The sequence below is a fragment of the Mastomys coucha genome, unplaced genomic scaffold (genome assembly GCF_008632895.1).
Source record: "Mastomys coucha isolate ucsf_1 unplaced genomic scaffold, UCSF_Mcou_1 pScaffold23, whole genome shotgun sequence".
NCBI lineage: Eukaryota > Metazoa > Chordata > Mammalia > Rodentia > Muridae > Mastomys > Mastomys coucha.
In genome coordinates, this window is record NW_022196906.1 from 44,178,091 (window position 1) to 44,188,813 (window position 10,723).

Sequence of the window (10,723 nt, forward strand, 5' to 3'; positions counted from 1 at the left end):
ATGCTGAGTTCTTTCTAAATGAGGATGGAAAGCAGACATGCCTGAGCCTTATCTGAGTACCTGCCTCCAGCAGTTCTTCTATAAACCCATCTAATTGTATGAGTCTGTCTAGGAAACAGCAAAGTCACTTCAAGATCAACAGACTCCCTTCTTCCATGCTGCATAGGTGGGAAGCATCATGTTGGCCTTTCAGTGTTCCTTAATCTACCATCTTCATGCCCAACACACACCCTGGCTCTGCTCATGGACCATGAGTCCAACTTAACCCATCCCAAGGTATTAAATGAGACTCTCAGATCATGCTTTCAAGTTGCTATTGCTTACATTCTTTCTTCTTTGTTGTTAGAGGCTGTGTAGACCCCAAAGACCCCTACAGCATGAATAGCATTGTATCCCTGGTGTACGGCAAGCAACCCAGGCCAGACATCCCTGAAAGCTCAAGCTCATCAGTTCCCCTTGTCTTCTGCTTCTATCACCACACTGGATGTCTATGTCTCTTATTCTCCAGTTACATTTTTTCCAGATCTACAAATGATGATGATGATGAAGAAGAAGAAGAAGAAGAAGAAGAAGAAGAAGAAGAAGAAGAAGAAGAAGAAGAAGAAGAAGAAGAAGAAGAAGAAGAAGAAGAAGTGCTTACTATATGCCAGGTTCTGTTCACACACATTATTGAACACCACCCACCACTCTCACAATGACTTCATGACATGGAAGCAATTGTGACTAATGTCTACAGAAGATGAGGAAACATGAGAAGGTTAAGTAACTCATTCAAGTTGGAAAGCTAGTGAGTGGGTATAAGAACCAACCAACCCTAAGCCCTCTCAACCAGAACACTCTTATCCCATACTTTTCTCTGACCTTAGAGTATCTCATTCTATGTCTGGGAATCCTGCCCAGTGTGCCAGCTTAGCACCTTATAGATCCCCTGCGTCTCCATCACTGCTTGTCTGCTGCCTGCCCTTTACAATCCTAGTGGTCCCCAGCCTTGTTAGGGTTGACCCCAGTGCTTCTTTCCTAACTGAATACTTGAAAACTACCAGCTGGGCAAGCAGACAATCCACCAAACATTGTGTCAGCTGGTTGGTTGCTGGTCAGATAGCCAAACGGGTAAACCCTATAGTCATGAAGCTGGTGTTACTTCTTTGTATCCTAAAGGGTGGTTCTTGCAATTCTTCATAATACCTGCTGTTTGCTAGATGGGCTATTGTCTGAACCAGGCAGCACCCCACCCACTTTATGTGAGCACAGCATGCTTCACCTTGCTCCTGTCTGCCTAATTCATATAAGCCTGAAGGAAATAATATGGAAGATGCATGTAAATAGCTTCCCCATGGAACATCAGCGGTCAGCTCAAATTAGAGCCCCTTTATGTATCTCGAGTCAGTTGTTGTCAGAAAAGCAAAAGATTTTACCACATTCTGTCTTTGCCGGAATGAGCATGAAGGCAACTTGTACTCCACCCCAACCCCTCTAGACAGCAAAGAAACCCCCAAACTGTGAACTGAGGGATCATATTACAAGCTGTGCCCCCCTAAGCCCTGGACACCTTGAGGCAGCCTTGGCCTCTGCCATCCTGGGGTACCATTTTCCACTAATCCGCTCATATTTCATCTGCTTTAGAATTTTGCCTTTCCAATCCTCTTAATCCCTCATAATTGAAGATATTTTATGCTGATGAGCAGTGGTGCTAATCATGCCTCTTGGCCATGCCTAAAGGGACATTTTATTTCATTCTTTCTTGGGCCTTATGCCAAGCTGCACTTCTCTCCACCTCAAGGGAGGAAGCCCTTTCTCACTAGAGGCTAGTGAGAGCATACTGACTCCCAAGTTTTTGAGACCCCAGAAGTAAGCACTGGAGTGCATGACTTGAAAGAGAGATTTTAAGAATAGCTTCTAGGTCTTTTCATACAACCAACTATGCATAGCACCTTGGGATCCAGAGACTGAATTAAATGAGGTACAGATTTCTCAACAAAGCTGAGAGTGTCCACTGGCCTATGCTAGTTAGTTCTTCCATGTCCTCAAAGGGATTGGGGAGAGAAGGGAATAGCTGGAGTAAATTTACAGCCTGATTATAATTCCTAAGAGGCACACACAGGGCTGGGGAGAGAGCCGAGTTGGTAAACTGATTGCCTTGCAAGCATGAGGATCTGAGTTAGTCCCCAGGAACCGTATTAAAACAAAACAAAACAGAAAACAAAATGAACAAAAGCCAAACGGGCCTGGTGGCATGCATTTATAATCCCAGCATTGAAAAGACGGAGACAGGTGGACTCCTGAAGCTAGCTGGAAATCCAGCCCACTTGCTAAGTTCTAGGCTAATGAAAGAGCCAAGCTCAGAAAAGCAGGCTGCATATTTTAGAAATGAAAGCAGGGGTTTGCTTCTATATGCCTACATGTAAGTTCATCTTCACACACATGAACGTTCATACACACACACACACACACACACACACACACACACACACACACACGGGTGTGCTCACAAAGCACACATATAGTCATCTGGGAGCTTCCCACAGCAGATTGAGCATGAAGCCTCAGATGGCTTGCAATCTTCCCCCAATCCCTCTGCAGGCTTTCCTGGTGGCCACACCCCTCTGCCAGGAGCATTGTTTCCCTGGACATCAAAGTGGGGATTTCATCAAATTAAAAATGTATAAAGTCACAGTCATGTTTTCTTTCAATTTCGGGGCTCTTGGATCTAAAAAAGATTGAAATGCCAGTAATACAGGCAGGGAGGAGAAGAATTTATGAGCCTGGAAGTACTGTGGCAGAGCAGTAGAAAGAAGCATTTAAGTCTTTCTATTGTAGTAACCCATATTAAAAAGCAATAGCCGCTGAGGTGGCGTAGGCCTTTGCTTATTTCATCAGATATTCCAACAATCAGCAATTTGTTCTGGCTGGAGAACAGGAAGTCCTGAAGGATCTGAAGGGTAGCTCAGCACATCAGTGAAAGGCCTGTCTGGAGATGCTGGGGCGGATGACTTAAGAGCTCCCCGTGGGATAGTAGCCTTAACCTCTGAGGCTGGCAGAGTAGGTAGAACTTGACTTCCTTCTCTAAATGATCAGAAGCCAAGAAGCTGAGATTTCAGCCACCGACTTAGAAAGCTGTGGTTTGCACATTTTTTATATGGCAATCCCTGAAAAATCTGAGCCAATGCTATTAGGGCTACCTCTCCTGTGAGCCAAGATCAGGAAAACTTGACTGAGCACTTTGAGCTCTCACCTTGACTAGAAAACCACGCCTTCCCTTAGCTCCTTCCCTTTGGCCAGAGAATATAAAATATAGGTGCTGATTTCTTTAGATTTTAATTTTTTAAAAAAGATGTTATTTTTATATTTCTGTGTGTGTGTGTGTGTGTGTGTGTGTGTGTGTGTGTGTGCATGCGCATGCGTGCGTGTGTATGCAGGTGCCCAGAGAGGCCAGAAGAGGTCATTGAATCCTGTAGGGATGGAATTGCAGGTGGTTGTGAGCCCTGCCTGATGCATATGCTGGGAACCAAACTACAGTCCTCTCCAAGATCAGCAATTACTCTTAGCCCATGAGCCTTCCTTCTGACCTGTAATGCAGCATTAAAAAGACCTTCATTTGATGGATGTGTCCCTTTAACAGCATCTCATGTTTCCCTTGGTATGCAGTTCAACACCTTGAGCATAACTACTGGCCCCCTGTCTGCTCTACACACTCCATGCCTGTATCTGGCTGCCTGGCATCCATTCAGCTATGGCAGTTCCTACCCTGACCAACAACTCCCACAGCCCTTAGTGTCCCTTCATACTATCACCACTACTTTTCCGTCTTAATACATGACCTTGGAAACAATATATCCATTCTCCTACAGACTCTTTCACCAGAGTTCTGCTTCTTTTCCTGTTTCCAAATGTGGGAGCTTCTTCAAGTTGAGACATTACTACTCAGCTCTTCCATCTCCATCTGAACTATCAATTCAGGAAGTTCATCTGCATTTGGTTTCAATAGTTACTTTCACAGTAGTGAGCTGTGGATTGAGCTCTAAGCTAAATAAGTGTTAACATTTTTGTCAGTTGGTCAAGTGACATTTCTTCCAATTCCAGTCAATTTGGAATGCTGGTATCTTTCTGACTCTAACCTCTCCCCGTTTTCTTTTTCTATGTTTCCTGACCAATCAGCCACACCTTCCATCACCCATCACTACAATGATAGGCATGCACTAGCACCTGTACATAGCCCTAATACACAGTGATGAGTCCACAGCTTGGAGTGCTCACACTTGACTCTTGGCCTTCCTGAATCAGTGGAAGGGGATGGCGGTAAAAGTATAAATGGATTGTGGTTCAAACAAGAAATAAATGTAAGGGTCACCTAGGATTGAAGGGAGTTTTTAAGTGGTTTTTTTTTTATGATCCATTGGTCACAAAAGAATGGAGGGGAGGGAATCTTCCTGATTCTTGCAACTTCCAAAGAGTTGTCTGTCCTTGAAGTTTTGGAGAAGAGAGCAAAGGAACTGAGTTGGCTAAGAGAGAGTTTCAGATAATCTGGACTGTACTATTTAAATCTGTAATAAGGCCTGTGGTTTTGCCCATATTCTGCCAACACTTCCTTTCACTTAGAAGCTTTCAACATGGAAAATTAGAGTTGGATCTGGAAATAGATAACATGCCAGGGACCCAGAAGGATAGCTAAATTAAGAAAGGCGGGACTAATGTGGCTCCATACCCAGTCAGACATTGGAGTACCCTTGGGTTATGGTATGGATGTCTTTATATTTTGTACAATTTGAAATGATGGTATGATTCTTGCCCTTTGATTCTGATTGTTGCTTTTTGGTGGTTCTATTCACTTAGTGGTGATCTGAGTATCTGAACATCTCTCTTTTGTGACAATTATGATCAAAGAAATGACTACCTCCTACTTATTGCTGACATTAGTCTTGGGGACTTCAGTATTTATACTGGTGATTCCTTCAACACCCCAGAACCTCAAGGACTTATCTTCTTGATTGATGATAATGTCCTTAGGACTCTGTTACAGTTTGAATGTGGATTGTCCCCTACAAGTTCGTGTGTTTCATAACTTGATATCTGTCTGGTAACATTCTTTGGGGAGTTGTGGTATCTTTAGGACATGGGGGTTGAAATGCGCCACTGGATGGCCTCAAAGGTTAAACTGCTTTGGGTCCAAGTCATGTTTTGTTGCCTCCAGGTACTGAGCTTCTGAACTGATGATATTCCATGGTTCTCCTGTGGTAGACAGAACTATTCCTCCTACCATGCTTTTCATACCACAGTGAACTAAATCCCATGAGCTAAAGAATTCCTCCCTCACATTGCTTTACCCTAGTATTTTGTTGTAGCAATGAGAAAACTGTAATACTGTCCTTATTTGCACCAAAACTTTAGCATCAACCACAGTTGAACTTCCTTTCAATGCCCAACTTCCAATGTCATATTCACTCACAATAACTTCTTCCCTTCCCAGCATGGCCAGTTTTTTCTATTTCCAAGTTTCTCTCATTTTACCGAGACCTCTAATGAACTGATACTTTGGAAAGTTTTTATTTGGTGGTGTTTTCCTTGTACCTTCACTGGGTAGTATAAGTTGAGGTTGAGGGAAAAAAATTTTTTTGAAGATTTATTTTGGTTTTCATTATATGTATGTATATATGTGTATGTGCATATGTCTCTCTCTGTCTCTGTCTCTCTCTGTCTCTGTCTCTCTCTCTCTCTCTCTCTCTCTCTCTCTCTCTCTCTCTCTCTCTCTCTCTCTCTCTCTCTCTCTCTCTCTCTCTCTGTGTGTGTGTGTACATGACTGTGTGCCTGTAGATGTTCCCTGAAGCTGGAGTTCTAGGTGATTGTAAGGCACCTGATAGAGATGCAGGGAATGAACTAGGGTGCTCTGTAGGAGCACTATGGGCACTTAACCCCTAAGCCATCTCTTTAGCCCAAGAAGAGAGATTAAAAACACTCATTTTTTAATGTGTTTGTGACTATAAAATGCATGAGTTGGGGAAACCCATCTCTTGGTATCTAATTTGTGTTTTAGGACTCAACAGCTTCCGTAGGTGGTGAATATTAAGGAGAAAAAAGAAAGGATGGTTTACGTTTAGACAAGTTGAGTCTGACTTCTAACAGACTGTAGTTAAACATAAGAGCAAAGAGTGAATTTGGAGGTCTTCATTACCTTTCAGTCATATTAACAAAATCTTCTTGATTTATGTTTCTGCTTCCAGACATGATCCTATGGCCCACTCTACATTCTGAATCACAAGATCCTTACTTAGTTATTTAGAGCCTTTTACCACTTCTTATGGACTTCCAGTAAACATTCTAAATAAACTGAGGTTCTTAAGATGTGCCCTATGGTGCAGAGCCAAGACTAATCCTCTAACCACTCTTAACTATCCTGCTCACCAAATATCAAATACTTCCCTCAGTTTTCTGGTCATCCAACTCCAATTCATTCTTTCAAATTAAACTCAATGGCTACCTCATTAGCAAAGACTTCTGTCCAAGGCCACATTGCTGTTTCCAGCTCCCTGCCCCTGTTGTTAGCCATTTCCCCATCTGACAGTACTTACCCACTGGTTGCATAATGCTTGCAAACTCAGTCAGTAAGACAATGGACTCTTTGTGAGCAAGGACTTCGCTTTATGTCTCACTATTGCCCCCAAAGTCAGCAGAGTGTCTAGCACATTATAACTCCATCACTAGTGTCCTCTCCCCACCCCCTGGACTAAAAGGAGAAAGGAGGAAATTCCATGTTTTCTACTTTCCTCCCCTCCTACCTGTAAGCAAACCTCTAGCTTAGATATGGTTCCAGAACTTTGGTGTTTCCAGTCAGCATCATAGATAAAATGTGGAGACAAGTTCATGTAGGACCTTACAGCTAAATGGGACCAGTGTCTAGCAATGCAAAAGGCCGGGAAATTGCTATTTTTATAGACTCTGGGTCTTAAATGAGGGTATAGAAACACCCAAACTTCTGGTTTTGAGGACTTCCTCCTCTAGTATAATGTACCTCACTTTGAAGGGGGATTTTGTTACTCAATAAAGAGAAGGATGTAGAACAACAGTCTTGAGTTCAGTCCTGTACAACCCTGGACAAATCGGGTTCCTGCCACTTTTAAGTTTCTCATTTGTAAATAGAAGGGTTTCTACTAAATAATCTCTACCATGCATTTCAAATTTCAAATTTATGAAAGCTCCAGCTTCCAGTAGAATAACAATAGCTATGTAGCTCCAAATCTTCAAAAAGGAAAATAATAATAATGATGATAATAATAATAACAATAACCATAACAATAACAAAACAACACAAGAATAAATAAAACTAGCCATGCCCTAGGACTGTGCCAAGTATATATTGGCAGAGGTAGGAAAGCCAAGTATATTTTAAAGTTAAAATTGTGCAAAGTCAGGAAGTAAAGCAAGCATGCAGCAAGGCCATCTATACCAGAAGGCACTGGGAATAATGACCAGGAGGATGGGGACTCAGAGGAAAGCGCCACCCACAGTGGGAGGTGAGAAGGACACTTAGGGACTCCGTGTTTCAGAATACTGCAAAACAGGGAATCTATTAGAAAGGGCTGGAAGGCACAGAGCACAAACATGACTGTCTGGAGACTGGAATGGTTCTAAGGGAGAGGAAGGAACTTCAAAGGGCACAATTTTGGGTCTTTCTGGCCAAAATAAAGAAGGATAAACATTGACACCAGGGAGTTGAAAATGGACATTAAATGGCCCTTCAGAAACAAAAGAAAATCACCGGTGTAGAAGGTATATGGTTCCTTGCCTGCCGAAGGCACCTCACGATAAATAAAATTTCATTTCATAGCTCAGTAAGGGAATATCCCTGAACTAAAAATAAAACCATTGTAAGTCTCCTCCATCCCTGGCTACATACAACCCTTACTGCAGTGTATGAAAATAAGTATTTCAAAATGAACAGAAAATGACTGACACTATCACACAAAGTTATTATAAAAGTAAGTTAAAAATGAGATATGAAAATTTTCAGTTGATAAAAATGCAATAAACCCCATGAAATTGAGGAAGACTATAACATTTTGCCTTACCCTGGATGAAACATTCTAAAAACTTCTGCACATATGACGACAATTCAAGTTATAGATTTAAACACTGATAACTGATACATTTAAACACTGATCTGATAGCAAAGTAGACAAAAAAACACAGAAGGATGTGAAAGAACTGATCAAATTTGGAAAATGAATCATGGAAAAGGTAAAAATCATCTTACATGGGAAAACTAAAGATGTCCAAGGGAGAACAAAGTTAAGGGAAGGCTAAGAAGAGATGTAAAGGAAATGTTCAAAACAGACAAGAGATCAAAAGCTGTGTTTAAGTTCCGATCCCAATACCTACATTTTGGGCAGTCAGAGCCGCCTATAATTCCAGCTCCAGGGGATCTGACTCCCTTTTTTTGCCCCCTATGGACACTTCACCCATGTGGTGCACATACATACACACAAAGTAAGCAATTGAATCTTTAAAATAGTAATAGCACAATGGGCTTTTGTTATACCAGACAGCACATTATCTAAATGTATATGAGTTCTAGCTGTAATGATGTAACCATATAGGCACCACATAAGGTGCCTTTTGGCACCATTTGGCAGATATGCTAAAGAAAAGAATCTGATCATTTATGTAAAGTTCTTAATAACAGAGTTTGGTGGGCACATGCTTTTAATCCCAGCATTTGGGAGGCAGAGGCAGGCAGGTCTCTATAAGCTTGAGGCCAGTGTGGTCTACATAAAGAACTATAGACTGACTAGAGATACATATGGAGACCCTGTCTCAAAACAACAACAAACAAACAAACAATAAAACTTCTTTAATAGAGCAGAATCAGCACATCAAAGCACACAGATATTTGTGAGAACAAGGACCTGGATTTGATCCCCAGAGCCTACATAAAGAGAGAGAAAAGGTCAGGAGAAGCAGTACTCACTTGAGGAGATGGGCTCGAGCATACATCTGGGGCTCACTTGTCCAGGTCCAAGTCAGTGAAAGATATTATCTTTTAAGAGATATACTGTGCTTGAGGAATGATAGTGCCTTGTCTTCTGGCCTGCATACATGCACACACATGCATGTACACATACATACACAAAGACTGATACAGCATTATCTTCTGGCCTGCATGTATGCACACACAGGCATGTGCACACACATACATAAAGACAGGTTATAAATGGGAGAGCAAAGTATAGCATTCCACAAAAAGGAGATATTCTTCCTCCTAGTTTAAAATGTGATAGAATTACAAGCAGTGTTATGAAAGATAGGCATGTGAGATGGCTCCTACAGACTCACATGTTTGAATGCTAGGTTCCCAGGTAGTGGTGGTGTTTTGGAAGCCAATGAAACCATTAGGATATGTTTTGTGTTATTCCATCAAGCTATAAGAAAGTAAGGAGTTTGAGCTCCATGCTCCCAGTCACCTTCCCACCATGATAAAACATACTTCCTTAAACCATCAATCACAATAAGATGATTGCTTAAGATGCCTCTCATCAGATATTTGGTCACAGCAAAGAGAAAAGCAACTAATACAAAGACTGTTCAGACAACACTGGACGTGGTCCTTTCCTGTAATCCCAGCACTTAGGAGGCAGTGTTAGGTGAATCTCTGTGAGTTTAAGACTAGTCTGGTCTACATAGAGTTCCAGGTCAGCCAGGGCTATAAAGTAAGACTTTGTCTCAATAAATAAGTCCTCAGAAAATACAATGTCCCTTAAAGATGCTGAAAAATGTTTAACTTCACTAATAATGGTGAATTTCAAATTAAAAATAGTCCAGTTTCTCCGTTAAAAAATTAGAAAAAAAGAAAAAAGAAATTAACAAAAATTTCAAGGTCAGGCCAGCGGAATGGCTTGGCGGGTGAAGTGTATAAGCCTGCCAGAACTAAAGAGAAGTGACTCTGTAATATTATCATCTAACCTGCACGTTCACTCTGTAGCTTGTGATCTCCCTCACATGCACATGTTCACCCATCATCATCATCAACAACAACAATATATAATTAGTAATAACAATAATAAAGTTCTTTAAACTCCAAAATCTTGGCAATCATTTTCTTAGTGGCTCAGTAGGGCCAAATCCTCTTTTACACTTCCAGTATGAAAGCAAAACTGGTCCAGTTCCTATGGAAGGAGCATGGCCGGGTCTAATGAAGTGACAAGCACACTGTCCCTTAACACTGCAACCCCATTTTCTCAGTTACCCTGATGATATTCCTCTGATGGTTGCAGAATGAAAACCTTCACGGGGCTTTTCTTCATGACACTGCCTGTAATTAAAAATACCATTGGAGATGATCCAAATGTTCGTGTGCAAGAGACTAATTAAGTAAATGACAATACCAGTCTGTAAAGGAGAAGTTATAAAGCATCAGAAAGAAAGTGCTCTTATATCCACAGTCCTTTTTGTACTTTTATTTGATACTTAGTCTCACTGATCTGAGACTGGCCTTCAAATCATTCTGAAGCCCGGGTGAGCCTTGAACTGTGTGATCTTTCTGCCTCAACCTCCTAAATAGTCTTTCTCCAATATTCTGTAATAAATGTTAAATAATTATCTATTGATCAATGACAATGGCTCTAAATTCAAGACTAAGTATGCCAATTAGGACCTCTGTGCAATTCTTGACCTTTGAATAAGCGCTTAAAAAAAAAAAAAGTTGGCTGGGCGGTGGTGGCACATGCCTTTAATC